Source organism: Myotis yumanensis, unplaced genomic scaffold (genome assembly GCF_028538775.1).
Source record: "Myotis yumanensis isolate MYYU_CA2020_CCGP unplaced genomic scaffold, mMyoYum1.0.hap1 SCAF_1, whole genome shotgun sequence".
Classification (NCBI taxonomy): domain Eukaryota; kingdom Metazoa; phylum Chordata; class Mammalia; order Chiroptera; family Vespertilionidae; genus Myotis; species Myotis yumanensis.
The window spans coordinates 30,525,649-30,549,645 of record NW_027223752.1 but is presented as its reverse complement, the minus strand read 5'-3'; the positions used below and the strand labels follow the sequence as shown (position 1 = coordinate 30,549,645).

General features: G+C 39.5%; 1 protein-coding gene across 11 annotated transcripts in view; it reads right to left on the bottom strand.

Moving 5' to 3' along the window:
• NUMB (NUMB endocytic adaptor protein) overlaps positions 1-23,997 on the bottom strand; it is a 136,806-nt gene that overhangs the window by 94,488 nt on the left and 18,321 nt on the right. For 7 of the 11 annotated variants that reach the window (XM_070417051.1, XM_070417114.1, XM_070417101.1 and 4 more), the window contains exon 2: positions 14,815-14,934. The exons of the other annotated variants lie outside the window; for them this stretch is intronic. The gene's annotated coding sequence lies outside the window, so the exon portion shown is untranslated. The remainder of the gene's footprint in view (positions 1-14,814; positions 14,935-23,997) is intronic. 11 annotated transcript variants of the gene reach the window in all.

Sequence of the window (23,997 nt, the reverse complement as noted above, 5' to 3'; positions counted from 1 at the left end):
CCGGCAGAGGAGGGGGAGGGCAGTTAGGGGCGACCGGGCCAGTAGGGGAGGGCAGTTGGGGGCGACCAGGCCTGCAAGGGAGGACAGTTAGGGGAGACCAGGCCTGCAGGGGCGGGCAGTTAGGGGTGATCAGGCTGGCAGGGGAGGGCAGTTAGGGGCAATCGGGCCAGAAGGGGAGCAGTTAGGCGTCAATCAGGCTGGCAGGCAGAAGCGGTTAGGGGCAATCAGGCAGGCAGGCAGGCGAGCGGTTGGGAGCCAGCAGTCCTAGATTGTGTGAGGGATCCCAGATTGGAGAGGGTGCAGGCGGGTTGAGGGACACACCCCCCCCCCCATGCACGGATTTCATGCACTGGGACTCTAAACTGTATATAAAAAATTAGATTACATGCTATGTTTAATTTCTTCAAAACCAGAAGAAATAAGTGCTTTTAATCCTTAGCTCAAGTTGAAATAGAGGAAAGAAACAAAAAGAAAAGTACAGAAAAGACAAAAAAAATTAGAGACACATAGCAACAGAACAGAGTATTAAAAGCCATTAAAGGTTTTAAAGAATGTGATTTAGGGACTAACAAAAGCCAAAGTGGCTACAAAGGCAAAGAGCAGAATACAAACAGAAGGAGCATCCACTTCAATACCCTCTAGTGATGACAGACAATCAAGAAATTTTTAGAGCAAGTGAATACTAGAATATCTCATTGGGTTATTATATCATTTCTCCCATCTACCATATTCTACATATCTAAATTAACAAGGAACAAGGAAATACATTCCTAACCCTTAGAGATCAATAAAAAGCAAATTAGGCTCAATATGTGCTTTGTTTTCTGTGGCAAGTATTGGTTTAACAAAAGTTTTAATTGATCTCTATGAGATTTTCATTTTTTAAAAAGGTTAAAATACAATTCTGATTCCGCACCTACCTTCTACACCTAATTTTCCTAACTACTTAGAATAATAAATTTAGTCAGAAACACAGACAATAGTGTGGGGAAGACCTGGGGTGGGGTGGGGTTTAGGTGGAGGGGGGTGAAGAAAATACAAAAAGAATTTAGTCAAAAATATAGATGTAATCAGTTCATACAGAGATTTCTATTTCTAAAAAACATTTTCTAGAAATCTCTAAATATGCATAAAAAATATTAAAGTTAAATCAGGATGGGACAAGGCTGCCATCAATAGACCAAAATAAAAATTGTAAAGGACTACTAAAACTGAATATAAAACATCTACACTGCAAAAGACATTATGAAGAAAAGTTAAGAGACAAATGATAAGTTGGAAAAAATATCTACAATATAAAACAAAGATTTAATATCCTTAGTATATAAGGAGCTTTACAAATTAATAATACATAAATAGACAATTGACAAGAGAAGAAATAAAATCCTAAGCACAAGTTGTTCAACTTCACTAGTAGTAACCAAAGAGATACAAATTAATATCATTTCAGACTGACAAATACTAAAAAGATCAATAATATCCAGTGTTTTATAAGGTATAGGGAATCTAGCACTCCGATTTACTATTTTTTAAAAATATTTTTTTATTGATTTCAGAGAGGAAGACAGAGGGAGAGAGAGACAGAAACATCAATGATGAAAGAGAATCATTGATCTGCTGCCTCCTGCACGCCCCACACTGGGTATCAAGCCCACAAACACAGGCATGTTTCCTGACTGGGAATCAAACAGTAACCTCCAGGTCGACATTTAACCACTGAGCCATGTCAGCTGGGCCCTATTTACTATTATTAGGGCTGTATCTAACAATGGTTTATCAGTATAAAAGCTTTGAGGAAAATAACCACATTTCAAAATATGCCCAATAGTCCTAAAGTTAAAGTTTAACCCAACGGTCCTAATCTACTTCTAAAAAATTTATCCTAAGTAAATGGATGTGTGCAAATATGTATGTACAGAAGAGCTATTACATATGCCTAGCACATAGTAGGTGTTCAATAAATATCTGATGAATAAATGAACCATAGTATAGTTTATAATAGCAGATTATTAACAGAAACATCTACAAATAAACTGTGGCATATACAGCCATTAAAAATAATAATGCATATCTATAATTCTGGCTTTGTCCAGAAGGTCATTGGATGGTCATTCTGCTGTTCGGTCTAATTAGCATATTAACTCTTTATTATAAATACATCTAAAGTAAAATAATATGAATGTTAGAAAAACAGTAAAACATATGGCAGTTCCTCAGAAAAATTCAACATAGAATTACCATATGATTCAGCAATTCCATTTTTGGGTATATACTCAAAAGAATTTAAAACAGGGACTCAAACAGATATTTGCACACCAATGTTTATAGCAGCATTATTCACAACAGCCAAAGGATGGAAATAATCCAAGTGTCCATTGACAGAAACACATAAACAAAATGGTATATACATATAATGAAATATTTAGCCTTAAAAAAACAATATTCTGACACATGCTATAACATGGATGAACCTTGAAGACATTATGCTAAGTAAAATAAAGCAGACACAAATGGACAAATACAGAATGGGAAAAAATAGGTTTACAGTTGGTTCATATGGAAAATAATACAGTAATAAATAATACAAGAATAAATTGTTTGCCCTAACCAGTTTGGCTCAGTGGATAGAGCGTCGGCCTGCGGACTGAAGGGTCCCAGGTTCGATTCCAGTCAAGGGCATGTACCTTGGTTGCGGGCACATCCCCAGTAGGGGGTGTGCAGGAGGCAGTTGATCGATGTTTCTCTCTCATCGATGTTTCTGACTCTCTATCCCTCTCTCTTCCTCTCAGTAAAAAATCAATAAAATATAATTTTTTTTAAAAAGAATAAATTGTTTCACATAATCACAACTGTAAACCTACTTTTGCCCCACACTGTATTGTATAATTCTGTGTATATGAGATATTCAGAATAGTCAAATTCAGAGACAGAAAGTAAGAAGGTGGTTACAATGGGCTGGGTGTGAAGGAGGGAAAATGGGGAGTTACTGTTCAATGGGTAGAGTTTCAGTTCTGGAGATGGATGGTGGTGATGGTTGAACAATGTAAATATATTGAATCCCACTGAACTATACACTTCAAAATTGTTAAAATGGTAAATTATATGTTATGTGTATTTTATCACAATAAAAAAATGCAAACCTTAATAACTTCTAGGCTGAAATGAACATTGTGTTTATTTTTGAGTCCTAAAAAATGAAATTAAAACAAACAGAAAAGCCCACCAAAACACTATCTTGGTTATTCTTGAGCCTGTCCTATTATTTAGGACCCCCCAACACAGTCATCAAGAATAGTACCGTCTGGGGTGGGGGCTGGGCTAGAAGAGGTCAATTGGGGGGGACGGGGCTGGGGTTGGACTAGAAGAGGTCATTGGGGGGAAAGGGGGACATATGTAATACTTTCAACAATAAAGATTAAAAAAAAAAAAGAATAGTACCAAGTGCAAATATTCACACTGAGGTTCAAAGCATAGCTCTGTAAGTTAATTTGCATATATACTCTAATAATGAAACATTGAATCAGAGCTAAAACATGTAGCTTCTTTGCCTAATTTTAAAACTACTTGAGATTAAAGTCCCATGTAAATTAGCTTTCTTTTCTTTGGCAAAAAACTCAAGGTCTCTAGTAGAACACAAAAGAATGAAGAACTCAAATAAAAATATCTGAAATATCTGAATATGCATATTAGAAATTCTCCAGAAAACTGAAGAGTACACTATTGAGATCTGAGCTTCAAGAATACACAGTTTATGGCCAAAACAAGTAAAAGGGGGAACCAAATCTGACATAAAATATTAAGAACAGAAAGCCCCAACCAATCCCATCATCCTGTTCCTTGACTCCTTAGAGAAAGGTGTGACTCCAGCATAACTTAAAATGTTTAGTTAGGGCATACCTAGGGAATTCATCCTATCAAGGAGTGGCAGGTACTTAAGGACTGAATCCAAATTTTGTCCTAGCTGAAACTTTATTGAACAGGATATTTCAGGTGTAGAAGCAGTGCTCCTGCTTCGTCAGGTGCACTCTCACCTCATGGGATGCTGCCTTCTGACTCCCTCCTTATAAGCAAAGGAAAGCCAGGTCAACAAACCCATGCTCCAAAGAAAACCAATACTACTAGCTTGAACTGTGAAAAATCAACAGTGGAATCATTAGGTCACAATCAGCCCTTAAAGAGAAAGAGAGGAATAGAATGGAAAAGATGAGTGCTTTACATGTAATAAGTAAAGATGAATACTGATTCTCATTTTTCTTTCAACTGTGTGTATGTACGTTAGAGGAGTCACCATAAAAAAATGTTTATAACTCATTCTTGTAGAGAAATGTTTATACATGTATGCTGATGACATAAACAATATGTTTGTAATATCAACAAAATGGAAAAATACAAATGTGCATCTTTAGGAGAAAAGATAAATTGTGGTATAGTCATACAATTAATACATGTATCTGCGAAAATGAACCAGTTACACATATCACTATAGATTAAATAAATTTTAAAATATAATGTTGAAAAAAACCATCAACAAAACAAAAAGGAAGCTCATGGTATGGGAGAACATATGTGGCAATGATACATCTGATAAAGGGTTAATATCCAAAATATATAAGGAACTCATACAAGTTAGCAAAAGGAAAACAAATATTCCAATTAAAAAATGGGCAAGCCCTAACTGGTTTGGCTCAGTGGAAGAGCATTGGTCTGTGGACCAAGAGGTCCAGGTTTGATTCCACTCAAGGGCACGTGCCTCAGTTGCAGGTTCCTCCCTGGCCTGGGCCCTGGTTGGGGCGAGTGCAGGAGGCAACCAATCAATGTGTTTCTCTCACATTAATATTTCTCTCTGTCTTTCCCTCTCTCTTCCACTCTCTCTAAAAATCAATGGAGAAATATCCTTGAGTAAGGATAAAAAAAAAAATGGGCAAAGGACCTAAATAGACACTTCAAAGTTGACATACAGATGGCCAAGAGACATGAGAAAATGCTCAAAGTCACTGATCATCAGAGAAATGCAAATTAAAATGACAATGAGGTATCACCTCATACCTGTCAGAATGGCTACCATCAACAAATCAATAATGACAATTGCTGGCGAGGATGTGGAAAAGGGAACACTAGTACACTGCTGGTGGGAATGCAGACTGGTGCAGCCGTTAGGGAAACCGGAAGGAAGTTTCCTCAAAAAATTAAATATGGAACTGCCATTTGACCCAGCGATCCCACTTCTAGAAATATATCCTAAGAAACCCGAAACACCAGTCAGAAAGAATGTATGCACCCCTATGTTCATTGCAGCACAATTTACAATAATTAACATCTGAAAACAGCCCAAGTGCCCATCAGTAGATGAGTAGATCAAAAAGCTGTGGTATATTTATTTACTAGTATACCACAGAACACTATGCAGCAATAAAAAAGAAGAATGTCTTACCTTTTGAGACAGCAAAGAGGGACCCTGGAGAGTACCATGCTAAGTGAAATAAGTCAGTCAGAGAAAGACAAGTATCACATGATCTCACTCATATGTGGAATCTAATTAACAAAATAAACTGATGAACAGAGTGGATCCAGAGACATGGAAGCATGGAACAGAGTGCAGAATCTTGGAGGGAAGGCAGGGGAGGATGGGTGGGTGGGAGGTAATCAACCACAGACCTTATATACATATATGCATAACCAATGGACACAGACAGTGGGGTGGTAAAGGCCTGGGATGGAGGGCGGGGGGTGGGGGGGGGAGAGGAGCTGAAGGGGGCCAATGGGGGAGAAAGGGAACATATGTAATACTTTCAACAATAAGATTTTTTTTAAATTTATATATCATCAAAATAAATAAATAAATAAAATATAATGTTGATTAGCCAAAGCAAATAAGAATATATATGGTTCCATTTTAATAGTTAAAAAATAAGCAAAAGTAAACAATATATTTTTGAAATGCATAGAAATTTGGGGTCAACTTAAAAAGAAGGGAATGATAAATGAAACAAAATTCTGAAGAGCTTTATCCCTGGTGGAGAGACAGTTGAATGAAAATCAAGGAGAAATATACCAACAATGTTCTATTTCTTAAGCTGGGGGGTGGGTTCAAAGGTACTGGTTTTATTATATGCTTCATTATTTATATACTGGAGGCCCAGTGCATGAAATTCATGCACGGGTAGGGTCCCTAGGCCTGGCTGGCGATCAGGGCTGATCTGTGGGGCGACTGATGGGGCGATTTGCAGGGGGCCCCGCTGGAACCTGCCTTGGCTGGCCTGGGGCCGAGGAAGCTCCTGTGTTGAGTGTCTGCCCCTGGTGGTCAGTGTGCATCATAGCAACTGGTCATTCCACTGGTCATCCCCCCCCCTCCCGTTCAGTTGATTTGCATATTAGGCTTTTATTATACAGGATACAGTACCACATTCTTGTCTATGTATCAAATACTTCATAGTAGAAATGGAAAATAGAAAATGAGAGGGGAAGGAGAGGGGAAGGAGAGGAGAAGGAGAGGAGAAGGAGAGGGAAGGGAAGAAGAGGACAGATACCCATAATGTAGGCCAACATAAATCTTCTACCTTCCCCTAGAAAGGTAACAAAGATTTCTGTTAAATACAGGTTCCATCTTGAAACCCCACAAAATGAAAGTTGAGTTATTTTAAGAGCATAAACCTAAAATTAAATGCAAGTAGGTCACTTACCTATCTTTGATTTTAAAAATTAAGATAATGAAAAAAGTAATCTTCAATAAAATCACATATTTTATTCTGTAAATGCTCAAGTATAACCATCCTAGAATTCATATTAATAAGGAAATAGACACTTGCACTGATACATAAAAATGCCATGAATGTGACAGCTACAAATGTAAATTAACACAATAAGTTGTACTGGAAAATCAGATACCATGAGGGGCAATGCATTGGTAATATGATTTTTCTGAAAAAGTTAACAACCATTGTTAAATTTCTGAACAAAACAAATAAAGTACAATTTGTTTACGCAACAGTTGCATTCCTGGAAAATCCAATATCTATTAAAACCATGAAAAAAATACTTTGTGTTTAAATGTAAAACAGAATTAGGATCAGATAAGTACAAACAAGTTTTTCACCTACAAAGGAGATCTGGCGGAATGTTCGAAAATCATGCAGAACTCTCTCATACCTTGTGGTATGTATGGTATTCCTGGCTCCTTGCTCACTCAGAGCCAGTGCTGCAGCCACCCCACCAAATCACTGTGGCAACCAGAAGTGCACCTCAAAGACCCAAACACCTAACAGGGGAGGTTCTGACCTTTAAGAACCAGTAATGTCAAGAAAGGCTAGATCCCAGTGTAGTCTCCACACCACAAAGCTGAATGTAATGATTACTTTGGCAAAGAAGGAATCCTCATTCTATGAAAAAATTCATTATTAAGGAAAACAAAAAAGCAGACAAAAACCTAAGGATAATCAGCCTAAATAAAAGTGATACATCAAACCAAAGGTGGGCAATCTTTTAACCCATATGATAGCAACCCATATGTTGTTTTACTAAATACAACCAATGTCCCAATTGAAGAACACAGTAACTCTCAAGAAGTATGTTATAGTTTATAAAGCATTTTCATTTTAATTTGTTAATTGCAAACTTTAATTACTATGCTTATAGCAATTCTATGAGATAAATATCATTATTCTTTTCATATTACTTATGAGAACACTCTCAAAAAGGTAAAAGTCATATAGTTAATAAACTGACACAGACTTCAAAACCTGATTTCAAATCCTGTGTTCTTTCCATCAAACTATACTACTTCACAAAGATCCATCATCTTCTACTTAAACATTCCAGAATCCCACAGTAGGTCTGACAAGAGTTAACAAGTCTCTTTTAAAACCTTTCAGTTTGGGAGTGCATTTTCCCTTTTTCTAAAGACTGAAGATTGCATATCCCTGGCTGAGCTGAAACATAAAAGTCTCACCAGAGCAGAACAGAGCAGACCACAGATCCACACACAAAGCAAAGCAGACTGGCACTGAGCAGAGCGGAGCGGAGCGGAGCACACCAGAGAGCGGCAGAGCTGTCTGCAAGCAGAGGGGCCTGGCTCCAGGGCAGCCTCAGAGCCTTGCTGTTTTCACAGTCGTGCTCTATCACAATTGAGCTGTTTTGCACTGAGTCAAGTTTCCTTCTTCAATGCATCCCAAACTGGGTATTCCTGTTGGTGTTGAATTGGCACCAATGACCATCGACCAGATGCCATAAATTGGCACATCTTACTTCCAGAAATGAGTTAGAGGTAGTAAGAGACTTGCCCAAGTTCAAATAATAAATGTAGAGCCCGACCTGAACCCCTATTTTTAAATCTCCAAAACTATGCTATTATATGCTACGATCTCTAGCTCTTGAAAGCAAGCACAATGTTTTTACTTCTTGGCTTAGTTTGTACAAGCTGCTATTTGCAAACTACCAGGCTGAGCAGTTTAAACAGTAAATAAACCTTTATTTCCTACAGTTCCAGAGACTGAGAATTCCAAGATTAGGGTGTCCACAGATTTGGTGCCCTCTTAATTCATAGCTGGTCATCTTCTTCTCATGGCAGATGGGGGCAAGAGAGCTCTAAGGGGTCCTTTTCAAAGAGCACTAATCCCACTCATGAGGGCTCCACCTTCGTGACCTAATTATCTCCTAAAGGCCCCACTTCCTAATACCATCACACTGGGAGTTAGGATTTCAACACATGAATTTTGGGGGCACACAAACATTAAAACAAAAAACAAACACACGACCCTTCAGTTAGAGGAGACATGCATAACCATTAAGAACTTTATAAAATCTTGATTAACCTCTAACATTGTCACTAGATCAGTCCTCTCAGAAATACTTATCTGAAGTTCTTCTGAGAATGGCTACAAGATGGGCTGGCATACTGAATTAGCTCTCATTTATGACAGGTAGATCAACTTTAAAACTTTAAAAGATACATGACTCTTATTTAATAATAGACTTTCATGGTTCCAAACACCTATATGCACACAACAGTTTACAATATAAGACAAAAATAAAAGCAAAGGCATTCTTAGGGCTTGATGTAAGAGAAAAAAGGAAGTAATATGCTTATTATTTCAGCTGAAGAAATAAGAAAGTTAAGATCAGATATCAGCAAGCCTAATCTTCTTAGACACATCTCTAAAGGGCAGAATAATATACTCAGGCTTCCCTTAAAAATAGTAGATAATAATCTACAAGACACTAATTCAAAACCAAAATTCAAGAAGAAAAAATAACTTAATTGACATTTCTATTTTAAAAGAAAAAAATGTATGGTTCTGAATTCATGGGCAAAGTTTAATTCACTAGAGTACAGTGAAGGCTTCAGGAGTTATAATATGCAAGCATGTTAGTTATAATCTAAACATACAAACGGAAAGTCTATCTTTTATTATTTTATCCCTCCTTTTTGTTCCTCTTTCCCAAAGATGATCTTTACCTCTGTCATAACTATGGTTGTCTAAGCCAAAATCTCTACCTCAAAAACCACTTTATTTCCTCCCTTATATACAGTCTTATATTCCTTTTTCCTTACTTAAAATTCACTCCATTACAACTTCTACATCTCTAGACACATTGCACTAATTTTTTTATTAGTAGCTAATGGAAACTACATGCAATAGAACTTAAAAGAATATCAACTACCTGGATATTTCCAAAACACGACCACAGAATGCAGACTGGTGCAGCCACTATGGAAGACAGTATGGAGTTTCCTCGAAAAACTAAAAATGGAACTCCCATCTGACCCTGTGATCCCACTTCTAGGAATATATCCCAAGAAACCAGAAACACCAATCAGAAAGGATATATGCACCCCTATGTTCATAGCAGCACAATTCACCATAGCTAAGATCTGGAAACAGCCTAAGTGCCCATCAGTAGATGAACAGATTAGAAAACTGTGGTACATCTACACGATGGAATACTATGCTGCTGTAAAAAAGAAGGAACTCTTACCATTTGCAACGACATGGATGGAACTGGAGAGCATTATGCTAAGTGAAATAAGCCAGTCAATGAAGGAAAAATACCACATGATCTCACTCATTCATGGATAATAAAGACCATTATAAACTTATGAACAAAAATAGATACAGAGGCAGAGCTGCCTCGAACAGACTGTCAAACTACAGCGGGAAGGCCAGGGAGAGTTGGGGTACGGGGAGGGGAGGGTAAGAGATCAACCGAAGGACTTGTATGCATGCATATAAGCATAACCAATGGACATAAGACACTGGGGGGTAGGGGAGGCCAGGGGAATGTTAAGGGAGGGGGAAAAAAGGAGACATATGAAATACCCTTTGTAATACTTTAAGCAATAAAAGAATTTTTTAAAAAATAAAGAAAAAAAAATAAAACACGACCACAAATACAAACAAAGCATTTCAGTCTGCTGTTATATTGGAAAAAAAAAAAGTAATTTATTATTTAAAAAACTCCAATTCAAGGTTGCTAGGGGCATAGGTTAAAATTAGATTTAAATGTCTTACCCTAATGCAGTAGTTCTCAACCTGTGGGTCGCGACCCCTTTGGGGGTCAAACAACCCTTTCACAGGGGTCGCCTAAGACCATCAGAAAACACATATATAATTACATATTGTTTTTGTGATTAATCACTATGCTTTAATTATGTTCAATTTGTAACAATGAAAATACATCCTGCATATCAGATATTTACATTATGATTCATAACAGTAGCAAAATTACAGTTATGAAGTAGCACGAAAATAATTTTATGGTTGGGGGTCACCACAACATGAAGAACTGTATTAAAGGGTCACGGCATTAGGAAGGTTGAGAACCACTGTCCTAAAGCCTAAAGACATGCCAATCCCCAGACACATTTACAGAAATTTCAAAGTGATTGACAAGAGTTCTGGCACACACACACACACACACACACACACAGAAACCAACAAGGAAGTACAGGACTCACTTGAAAATATAACAGCTGCTGCTGAAACCGGTTTGGCTCAGTGGATAGAGTGTCGGCCTGCGGACTGAAAGGTCCCAGGTTTGATTCCGGTAAAGGGCATGTACCTGGGTTGCGGGCACATCCCCAGTAGGAGATGTGCAGGAGGCAGCTGATCGATGTTTCTAACTCTCTATCTCTCTCCTTTCCTCTCTGTAAAAAATCAATAAAATATATTTTTTTAAAAGAAATATAATAGCAGCTATATATATGTCTATGTGTGTATATATGTACATGCATGTGTGTGTGTGTATATATATATCACTTACTATATATTAGGCATTATTCTAATAATATAAATACAAGTGTGTATATATTTCATCAACACAAAGAAACACTAAGAGGTCGGGACTATAATTCCAATTTTCAATATGAGAAACCATGGCTTTGAAAGATTAAAAAGGCTTCTAGTCAAGATAGTGTAGGACATTCACCCAAATAACAATCAATATATAAATGTATCAAATATATAAGTAAACATAGCTGGCTCAAAAAAAATAATAAATACTTCTCAGTGATAGGGAACATAAATGCAAAAAGGTGATACTGAAGACTGGGGCCTCCTCGGCTCCTGGTCCAGAAGCAGAGCCCAAGAGGCTTTATAAAATGTCCTTGTTTTATAGACAAAGAGCCTGAAGTCTAGATTAGGTTAGCTAGTCACACAGCTAGTTAGGGGCAGAGGTAGGTCTATCACTTAAATTCTAAGTGATAGATTACTAGTTTTATGCTTAATGAAGCACACTTTTTATTCTGAGTTATTCTTTCTAGAGACTATTTTTAATTCCTTTTCAGAACCTCTCAATTGTGTCATCCCAAAGCTGGAAACCACTCCCTTCCTAGTGGTAGGAAAGTCCTGTGTCTGGCTGATAATAGGAAGGCTAAATTTGAGAGATCCTACATCACAAAGTTTGCTTAGACATGATCAATAACTTTAGTTATAAAGACACTTTCTTTAACTACGGGAAACTGGCTGCTTAGTATTGGAGCTGCCAGAGGCTACTAGTTAGAAAAAGGTTTTTGTAACATTATTGCATTTAAAAATAATCTTTCAGGCCCTGACCGGTTTGGCTCAGTGGCTAGAGCTTCGGCCTGCGGACTCAAGGGTCCCAGGTTCGATTCTGGTCAAGGGCATGTACCTTGGTTGCGGGCACATCCCCAGTAGGGAGTGTGCAGGCGGCAGCTGATTGATGTTTCTCTCTCATCGATGTTTCTAACTCTATTCCTCTCTGTAAAAAATCAATAAAATATATTTTAAAAATAATAATAATAATAATAATAATCTTTCAGATTATCATTATTGGTTTGCTGGGAAGGTAGAAAAGGTTCAAAAGTGTTAGCTTCTGATTTCCTTAGGTAAGAAGGATATATTTTGTAACTTTTTTAAACATGATAGGAATGTTTGCTAGGTGTAGACAAACTCATCATTTACAAGTTTTCTAAGCTTCAAAGAACTTTACAAATGCTAATGATGCTTATGCACCATTTTTCTCCCATAAAAAAAAAAGTAGAATCTAAAAAAAAAAAAAATTTTTTTCAGGCCATAGTTCTTTAAAGCACTTTTTATTATGGTTACATATGAGCTAGAACTTTAATTGAGGTATAATTTATATATACTAAAACTCACTTTTAAGTTACAGCTCTGAGTTTGAAAAACACATACAATCATGTAACCACCACGACAATCAAGACATAGATCATATACAAACAATAGAAAACACCCCCAAAAATGTCCTCATCTACTGTAGTCAAATCATCCTGTTACAACTTGGCAACCACTAGTCAGTTTTCTGTCCCTTTAGTTTTGCTTATTCCAATATATTATTTAAAAAACCCACATTCAAGCCAAATGGATATGTAGCTTTTTGAGTCTGGCTCCTTTCACTTATCATAATGCATTTGATATCCATCCATGTTGTTATATGCACTGACAAGTAGTATTCCACTGTATGGATGTACCAAAGTTTATCAGTTCATCAGTTGAAGTATATTTGGGATTGATTCCAGTTTGGGGCATTAGCATACATTTATGTGTGACTATAGGTTTTCATTTCACTTAAGTAAATCCTTAGCAGTGGGGCTATTGGTTCATTATAGTAAGTGTATGTTTAACTGTTCATGAGAGCTTGCCACACTGTTTTCCAAAAAGACTGTACTAACAGTGAATAACAGTTATTCTAAGTTCCGATCTTGTCACAAATTTCATAGAAAGATCTTAAATGGATCCAGATATTTTCAGAGGAAATTATTTTCCTGTGTTCTTTTTATAGAAAGAAGTTAACAAAGGAAGTTGGACTTGAAAATTAATAGTCTTTAACGTTATGTTTGACATCACACTCACAAGCTCTATAGGTCACTAACTCTGTGTGTGTGTGTGTGTGTGTGTGTGTTTCAATCCATTTGGCTTGAATGTGGGTTTAAATTGCTTATTTAAAATGGGAGATCCCACAATATACAGATACTATCCTTATAAAGAGGGAATATGCTAATTGGCCCTCATGCCATCACAAAGATGGTGGCACCCACAGCCAATAAGGAGGGAATATGCTAATTGACTGTCCCACCCTCAAAGATGGCAGCGCCCACAGCCAATAAGGAGGGAATATGCTAATTGACTGCCACACCCTCAAAGATGGTGGCGCCCACAGCCACAAGGCAGGGGAGGGCAGTTGTGGGTGACTAGGCCAGTGGGGGAGGGCAGTTGGGGGTGACCAGGCCGGCAGGGGAGCAGTTAGGCGACGATCGGGCTGGCAGGGGAGTGGTTAGGGGCTGATCAGGCAGGCAGGCAGGCAAGCAGATGGGAGCCAGCAGTCCCGGATTGTGAGAGGGATGTCTGACTGCCGGTTTAGGCCTGATCCCTAAACCGGCAGTCAGACATCGCCAAGGGGTCCCAGATTGGAGAGGGTGCAGGCTGGGCTGAGGGACACCCTTCCTGCCCCCGCCCCCAATGCGCAAATTTCATGCACCAGGCCTCTAGTATTATAGAATTGTACACTTGAAACCTATATAATTTTATTAACCAACTAGAGACTCGGGGCACGGATTCATGCACTGGTGGGGTCCCTGTGCATGGCCTGCAGGGAATGGGCTGAAACCTGCATCCAACATCCCCCGAGGGATATAGTAGTATGCAAAGCGGCAGGTGGCTGGGGAGCCACCCCAGCTCATCCCAGCACTGCTCATTCCAGTTAGCTGAGAGGTGCTCCCACTGTGGGAGCACACTGACCACCAGGGGACAGCTCCTGGATTGAGCGTCTGCCCTCTGGTGGTCAGTGCGCATCAGAGCGACGGATCAATGGGTTGTTCGGTCACTTCGGCTTTTATATGCAGGCAGTCCTCGGGTTACATTGGACTTGACATACGTTGTTTCATGGTTACGTCGCCATCTCCCATTTATTTATAAAAAAAAAGTTCTGTCATTTCGACATATGTACATATTTGCTTTAAGTTTTTTATTATTTATTTACCACAAATAAAGGTCAGGAATTGTTATCTTTCTTTTAAATGTTTTTTACTGTTTCACTTCATTACTGCTGTGTATGTGCTCCATGTGAGTGGCGTAGGTGCTTACGTAGATGGGTTCCAACTTATGGCGAAAATCACATTACATCGCGCCATAGGAACGGATCTCCGATGTAACACGAGGACCTACTGTATATAGATGTTACTCCAATAAATTCAATGATTTTTTTAAACCATTAGAATGAAACACAAGAATGGGAGATTCCAAGTGGCTAAGTGTGTATAAATTCTGGTCATTTTGGACATAAATGAGAAGGAAGCAGAAAGAAGAAATACATATAATAAAAGATTTGATCTTTCCAACTCACTCTTTTTATCCAGTTTAGGTTTCACAGTTCATCGATATAATCACTGCTCACAATCAATTCAATGTTTCCCATGTCTCTTTCCTCTCCCTCTCTCTTAGCACCTCCAACTCACCATCAAGACTGCAACAGAGCAGTAGAATATTGAAGAAAATCACATATCCAAGGAGAACAGTTACTGTCATAAATTCACAATTAACCTCAACCACAGCAATATTACTCTAAAAGATCCCTGTAGTGGCTGTTTTATATATTTCCCCCAATCTTTAAACACTTCACCCTTCCTCTCTATTCCTCCCACCACTTTTAATTTAAGACACTTTCATTAAGAAAATAGAAGCCGGAGACCAAGATGGCAGCGTAGGTAAACACCGGAGACCGCTGCCGCAAACAACCATTTCAAAAATACAACTAAAAGACTGAACGGACATCACCCAGAACCACAGGAAGGCTGGCTGAAGAGAGACTCTACAACTAGAAGGAAAGAGAAGAGCAAATCGAGGCTCAGAGGCGGCGCAGTGTGGAAAATACAAAGGTACCGAGGTGTGCGCGCAAAGCGGGCTGGTGGCTGAGGGCGCGGTTGTCGTTTTCTGTCGGGAGTGAGTCTCAGACTCTGGGCTCCAGATCCGGGCGAGTCTCTAGGGACCCAGACTCAAACGGGAGAAGCGGGATTATACGGCATCAGTTGGAACCTGAGGGCAACTTTCTCTCCGAGGTTTGCAGCGGCTGCCGGGGTTCTGAGAAGCAGAGCCTCTGGGAACGGGACTGAGCGTGGCCATAACTGCTCCCTCCGCCCGCCCTGTTGATCCCGCCCCGCCCAAACCCTGCGCACAGCCATTTGCCGATCGCCTCAGGCAAAGGCTGGATTAGCGCCTCCCCAGAAGGCAGACTTTTTCCATACAGCTGATTCCTATAGCCAGTCGGCCTGGTGGTCAAACCCCTCTAGTGTTAACTACAACAATTAAGGCTTGGCTAGAACAAGACTGCGCACAGAGACCACAAGGGGGTGCACCAAGAAAGCATAAAAGATGCGGAGACAAAAAAACATGACAGAAATGGAGGATATGGAGCTAAGAATCGCAATTTTGAGGGCTTGCCATAAATTTGTGCAGAACCTCACGAAAACTAATGAGACCCTCGATGCTACGATAAAGAAATTAGAAAGTAAGCATACACGGACTGAAATAAAGAATATTATACCCAATAGCAGACCAGAGGAGCACAATAATCAAACAAAAGATTCGACAAAAAACACCCAATTGGAAAAGCAAAATGAAAAAAGAATCCGAAAGTGTGAAGATAGTGTAAGGAGCCTCTGGGACAGCTTTAAGCGGACTAATATCAGAATTATTGGAGTGCCAGAAGATGAGAGACAGCAAGATATTGAAAACCTATTTCAAGAAATAATGGCAGAAAACTTCCCCCATCTGGAGAAAGAAATGGACTTACAGGTCCAAGAAGCGCAGAGAACCCCAAACAAAAGGAATCCAAAGAGGACCACACCAAGACACATCATCATTAAAATGCCAAGAGCAAAAGACAAAGAGAAAATCTTAAAAGCAGCAAGAGAAAGAGGCTCAATTACCTACAAGGGAATACCCATACGACTGTCAGCTGATTTCTCAACAGAAACTTTGCAGGCCAGAAGGGAATGGCAAGAAATATTCAAAGTGCTGAATACCAAGAACCTACAACCAAGATTACTTTATCCAGCAAAGCTATCATTCAGAATTGAAGGTCAGATAAAGAGCTTCACAGATAAGGAAAAGCTAAAGGAGTTCATCACCGCCAAACCAGTATTATATGAAATGCTGAAAGGTATCCTTTAAGAAGAGGAAGAAGAAGAAAAAGGTAAAGATACAAATTATGAACAACAAACATGCATCTATCAACAAATGAATCTAAGAATCAAGTGAATAAATAACCTGATGTACAGAATGAACTGGTGATTATAATAGAATCAGGGACATAGAAAGGGAATAGACTGACTATTCTTGGGGGGAAAAGGGGTGTGGGAGATGCGGGAAGTGACTGGACAAAAATCATGCACCTATGGATGAACACAGTGGGTGGGGAGTGAGGGTGGAGGGTGGGGTGGGAGCTGGAAGGAGGGGAGTTATGGGGGGGAAAAAAGAGGAACAAATGTAATAATCTGAACAATAAAGATTTAATTAAAAAAAAAAAAAAGAAAATAGAAGCCATCAGAGGAAAGCTCCCTACTCTTTCCACAACCAAATCTATAACATCCCACCCAAACTAAACCAGCTATCTCTTTTTCCCCTACGTTAAAATGAGTAAGCATCTCTGATTATTATTAAAGGGCAACCGGAGTTTGCTCTTTATATTATCTCTTGCACTTGAAAATTTCCTTCCTTCCATAATTGACTCTCTCCTGTATCATCAATCTTTCCTCTTTTATAAGATCAGTGCCATTATCATGTAAATATGTACCATTATCTCCCACTATAAATTTTTTAAAGTATTCCATCATTCCCTACTCAGCTATGCTCTACCTCCTCCCCCATTACTCAATTACCCATTGCAGCCACAATTCTCAAAAAAGTATCAACTCTCACAGTCTCTAATTTCTAACCTTCATTCTGTATTTAACTACTCCAAACTGGTCCACTTCCACAAGTTCATTGAGACTGCCCCTTAAACAGAGTTAAAACAGATGGCACACTTAAAGGGATGAATGAAGAGAGCTTAATGAAGAGACTATTAACAAAAGTGTGGGCAGGATTAAGGTAACATTTTTTATTTTGAATGTATCATTATCTTCGTCACATGTTCTCAAATGGCAATTTTCCAATATACTTATCTTCTTATTGTGCATCTCTTCCCACTACTCTATATGCTCAATGAGGGCAGAGATTATTTTGTGTGTGTGTGTGTTGTTCTGTTTATCCTCACCCTAGAACATATTTTTTCTATTGATATTTAGAGAGAGTGGAAAGGAGGGGGAGAAACAGAGGGAGAGACAAGAGAGAGAGAGAAATATCAAGTGAGAGATAGAGACACATCAATTGGTTGCCGGCCACATACACACACATACCTGGGGATCAAGCCTGCAACAAGTATGTGTCCTTGACCTGAATCGAACCTACAACCCTTCAGTCCACAGGCCAACACTCTAACCACTGAGAAACTGGATAGAGTGAGATCGTTAATTCAATTCAAACACCAGTGAGAACCCACTACATGCAAGGAACTGTGCGAGTTATCCTATATAATAAAAGCCTAATATGCAAATAGACTAAACGGCAGAATGACCGATGAAAAGATCAGTTGCTATGATGCACACTGACCACCAGGGAGCAGACGCTCAACACAGGAGCTGCCCCAGGTCACCCCACCAGTCACCCCACAGATTGGCCCTGATCGCCAGCCAGGCCTAGGGACCCTACCCGTGCCCGAATTTCATTCACCGGGTCTCTAGTAAAGAATAAGGCAAAGTGCCGTAACCGGTTTGACTCAGTGGATAGAGCATCAGCCTGTGGACTGAAAGGTCCCAGGTTAGATTCCAGCCAAGGGCATGTACCTTGGTTGCAGGCACATCCCCAGTAGGGGGTGTGCAGGAGGCAGCTGATTGATGTTTCTCTCTCATCAATGTTTCTAACTCTCTATCCCTCTCCCTTCCTCTCTGTAAATAATCAATAAAAATTTTTAAAAAATAAAAAAAGAATAAAGCAAAGTGCCCTGGCTGGTGTGGCTCAGTTTGTTAAGCATCATCCTGTGCACCAAAAGGTGGTGGGTTTGATTCCCGGTCAGGGCACATACCCAGGTTGCAGGTTCAATCCCTGGTCAGGGCGCATACAGAAGACAACTGATTGATGTTTCTCTCTCACATCAATGTTTCTCTCTCCTTCCTTCTCTCTAAAAATCAATAAAATTTAAGGAAAAAAATAGAAAAACAATAAGGCAAAGTGACAAGAATCCTGTTCCCTATCCTATATAACAAAAGAGAAACATGTAAATTGACCATCCCTCTGCTATACTCACCAATCAGGTGTGAGTATGCAAATTAACCCGACAAAGATGGCGGGTTAATTTGCATACACAGGCGCCAGGCAGAGAGCAGAGCGGGAGAGCCGGCAGCTTGGGGGAACGTGGCTCCCTGGGTTGCTTCCCCAAGCTGCCGGGTGGAGAGCAGAGCAGGAGAGCCGGAGGCTTGGGGGGACATGGCTCCCTTGGTCGCTCCCAGCGACCAAGGTTGCAGGTTCCCCAAGCCACTAGACAGAGAGCAGAGAGGGAGAGCTGGCGGCTTGGAGGACTTGGCAGAGTGGGAGGCTGTGGGATGGAGACAGAGCAGGAAGGGAAAACCCAAGAACGTGGGGAGCACCAGGAATGCTGGGAATTGTAGTTCTGGTGGCAGATGGATCTCCTAGACCAGGGGTCTTCAAACTTTTTAAACAAGGGGCCAGTTCACTGTCCCTCAGACCGTTATAGGGCCGGACTATAGTTTAAAAAAACAACTATGAACAAATTCCTATGCACACTGCACATATCTTATTTTGAAGTAAAAAAACAAAACGGGAACAAATACAATATTTGTATTTGCATGTGGCCCATGGGCCGTAGTTTGAGGACCCCTGTCCTAGACACTAGAGCAAAGTGAGCCTGGAGCAAGTTACTGTTGCGGTGGGGGATGGAGGGAAAGCAAAGGTGAGAGACATAAGTAAAATCAGAGTGCCTAGGAAAAATTAAAGGGAAGATATCCTAAAACTTCCAGGAAATTTCCACCAATGAAGCAAAGAAAAAAAAATGCTTCTATTATTCTGTGAGAAATAAACCAAACTGGGTTGGGGTCTCAGACAATTCACTCATATGATTGCAAAGACAGACAGAAACTCCCCGATTGGAGAGGGCTCCCCTGAGGGCTCCCAGATTGGAGAGGGTGCAGGTCGGGCTGAGGGACTCACCCCCAGTGCACCAATCTTCATGCACTGGGCCCCTAATATGTACATAATCTAGGGAGAAAAGGTATACTTAATTATAATGCAAAGCAGACAATATGTCACGTAGTATTGGAACAAAGCGCTATGGAATCGAAAGAGATAAAATGTAGAGAAAGTGATAAGAAAGCCTTCATCCTAGCCAGTTGCTCAGTGGTTAGAGCATTGACCCTTGGATTAAAGCAGCGGTTCTCAATAATAGATACAGAGGCAGAGCTGCCTCAAACTGATTGTCAAGCTGCAGTGGGAAGGCCAGAGAGGGTTGGGGGACAGGAGGGAGGGGAGTAAGAGATCAACCGAAGGACTTGTATGCATCTATATAAGGATAACTAATGGACATAAGACACTGGGGGGTAAGGGAGGGCAGGGGTTTGTCAAGGGAGGGGGGGGGAAAAAGGGGCACTTATGTAATACCCTTTGTAATACTTTTAGCAAAAATAAAATTTAAAAAAGCAGCGGTTCTCAACCTGTGGGTCGCGAACAATGAAAATACATCCTGCATATCAGACATTTACATTACGATTCATACAGTAGCAAAATTACAGTTATGAAGTAGCACGAAAATAATTTTATGGTTGGGGGTCACCACAACATGAGGAACTGTATTAAAGGGTCGCAGCATTCGGAAGGTTGAGAACCACTGGAAAGGGTCATGGGTTTGATTCTGGTCAAGGACTTGTACCTCAGTTGCAGGCTCGATCCCCGGCCCATGTCGGGTGAGTGCGGGAGGCAACAACAGATGTGTCTCTCTCACATAGATGTTTCTCTCTCTGTGTCTCTCCCCGTCCCTTCCACTCTCTCTAAAAGTTAGTGGAAAAAATATCCTCGGGTGAGGAATAATAAAAAACAAAAAGAAAGAAACTAAAGGAAGCCTTCATGTAAGAAGATGTTTCTATTATGGCTTGGAATGAAAAAGAAAAAGCATTCAAAGCAAACCAAATAGCCTTATTAAAAGGAAGAGAAAGTAAAGGGCATATCACTTCAAGTTCTCTTGAGTAAAAACCACACACACACACACACACACACACACACACATACACCACTTATTGAATAGCACACCATAGGGAGTATGGAATGGGGCTGCAGGCATGGAGAACATTCAAGATATTTAATATTACACCCAACCCAAATTTCAAAGTAATTTAATTATATGCTTCCAAAAAGAAAAGCCAAGTATTTTAGCAGTATTCTCAAGAGTCAGTCATAATTTTACTATTAACTTATAATACTTTGTTATCCATAAGCCTTTACAGAACCTTACTGGCAATTGGTCATATATTCATTCAATAAGAACGTATTAATTACCAATCAAATCCCAGAGAGTCTAACCAGTACTTCAGCACTATACACAAAAATCACAGAATTTTAAAGGTTAAGAATGATTTAGAAGAATAATCAATATAATTTTAAAGAACAACAAAATGAGGGGTAGGGCCTCACCATATGAGATATTTAAAAGTTTATTACAAAGCTACAGTAAATAAAGATAGTATAGTACTAACTAAGGGACAGGTAACTAGAGCATAAAAACAGGCCCACATGTATATAGAAATATGAGTTAAGATCCTCACTGAAGATCAGTGAGGAATAGATGCTACTCAATAAATGGTGTTGGTATTATTTATTTGCTATAAGAAAACTGAATTATAGTCATTATAATTATTAGAATAACTTAAATATTTCAGAATCAAAACCCTCCCAAAACTGTATCCAGTCTAGTACCATCACTTGATAAAAGAAGAAATAAAAACCCAGAGAAGTTAAAACACTTACCCAAATCATAGTGTAGCAGCACAGGAATTAAACTCATATTTCATAATTTATTTTTTCAAGAATTTATATTCTCTCATTTAAAACATACAAAATGCTTCCTATCCACCCCAACTTCTTTACATCACCCATGATACAATGACACCAAACCAGAAGTAGAGGAGGCCACAAAAGGCATGGTGAAGGCAAAGCCAATATATACTTTTATTTCCTCCCCTCCCCAAACCTTCATTCAAGGAAATTGGCCCCCAAAAACCTAGCCACCCAGCTAGCATGGCTCAGTGGTTAAGCGTCAACCTATGAACCAGGAGATCACGGTTCTATTCCCGATCAAGGAACATGCCTAGATTGCGGGCTCCATCCCCAGTGTGAGGTATGTTGGAGGTAGCTGATCAATGATTCTTTCTCATCATTGATGTTTCTCTCTCTCCCTCCCTCCCACTTCCTCTCTGAAATCAATAAAAAGAGATTTTAAAAAAAGAAAAATCTAGCCTTCCCTCAAAGATTAATCTTATCTAAACCCAAACTAATGACAAAGATGAGTTCCATGGTTTCAGTATGCAGGGAATTCCAAAAGAAAACAAATTTTAAGAGCTGTGAATCTGTGCCAACACATAAATATCTATGAATATCAAGTATTTAGGCAGTGCTGTTATTAGGTCCAACATTTTTCAGACACAAATTCCATCAACCTCAAATCTCACTCAGTTTGTTTCCAAAGGATGTTAAACATTTACATTTAGAGACTTTCACAAAGACCAGTTAAACAAACACTGCTGACCGTCTAAAAGTAACTGCTCCAATTCCAACACTCAACTAAGGTAAAGAGAGAAATTACATCTTCTCTAGAAATTAAAGCACTCAATATCAGGTTACTAGGGTTGTCCACCATCTGTTAAGTCAGATAAAACTTTCATTCTATAAATCTACCCCTGGTATATATTACAGGAGTACTGATAGTAAAGGAAGAGAAACTGGTAGAGAGTCTATTTACAAACTTAGAAATCTTAAACTATAAGAATGCAAAAACTGATTGCATTTAATTTAATCACTTTAGCAATGAGTAGTAAAAGTATGAGTTCTGGAGCCAGACTAAGTTTGAATCCCAGTAGACCACTTGCTCTATGATTTTGGGCAAACTGCTTAACATTTGTATCTCAGATTCCTCAACTGGAAAATAAAGACAATAATAGTACCTACCTTCATTCAGGTGACTAAATTCGTGTATTTAAATTGCTTAGAACATGTCTGGATAGAGTGTTAGCTGCTGCTAGTATTATTATTACCTGATACCCTTACTAGACTATCAGTTCTCACGTGTGGCTCTAACACAGAATAGTTTACTAGCCAGATCATGCAATTTTAATGTTCTTGAATCAATGATTCAACATACCAAATTCAAAAAAGAGCTCTACAAAACACAGTCTAGAGTCTTCCTTTTGAATCATTTACTTATCAGTCAAATAAAGTTCTTACAAACATTAATCAACAGCAAATGTTTACTTAACTCCAAAAAACTATATGAATTTCACTATGATATAAAATTTCTAAAAAATCTTATACTAGAAATAAATGTTTTCCATTTTACTTTTAATTACAAAATAACCTCTGATCTTACAAGTCTGATAAGAAATCTAGGTCCATATATAATAATTAAAATGATTCTTTTATTAAGATACTAGAGGCACTGGTAGGGTCCCTAGGCTTGGCTGGCGATCAGGGCCTATCTGTGGGGCAACCAGCAGGGTGATTGGGGCTCCCACTTGCACCTGCCTGGGCGGACCTGGCACTGCCTGCTGACCACCTCCCCCCCCCCCTCGCAGCTGCTGGTTGGGGCCTGTGCGCTGGGGGCAGCTCCTGCGTTGAGCATCTGTCCCCTGGTGGTCAATGCACATCACAGCGACCAGTCAATCTGCTGGTCATTCCACTGTTCGGTCTATTTGCATATCAGGCTTTTATTATATAGGATTTACTATCAATCTACAAATTTGCCTTTGTAAAAGATTTTAACAACAAAGAATAAGTGCTCAACACCTTTAGTCATCTGGAAAATATACATTAAAACCATTCTAAGATATTACTTTACGTCCACTAGAATGGCTAAAAATCAAAGAGACTAACAACCCAAGGAAGTAGTGGAGAAGATATGGAGCAACTGGAGAACACTACTAATGGAGAACCATTTGGCAATCCTATATAATAAAAGCATAGTATGCAAATTGTCCCCTTGACTGGGAGGTCATCTGGGAGTTCGACCAGGGGCCGGGGCTGGCCGGGGGAAGGGAGGAAGTACCTGGCCGGCAGCCAGCAGCCGCTAGGGACCCTACTAGTGCACAAATGTTGTGCACTGGGCCTCTAGTTTCTTATAAAGTTAAATATACATCTACCCTGCAACCCAATAATTTCACTCCTAGGTATTTCAACCAAGGGAGCTGAAACATGTTCACAAAAAGACTTGTAC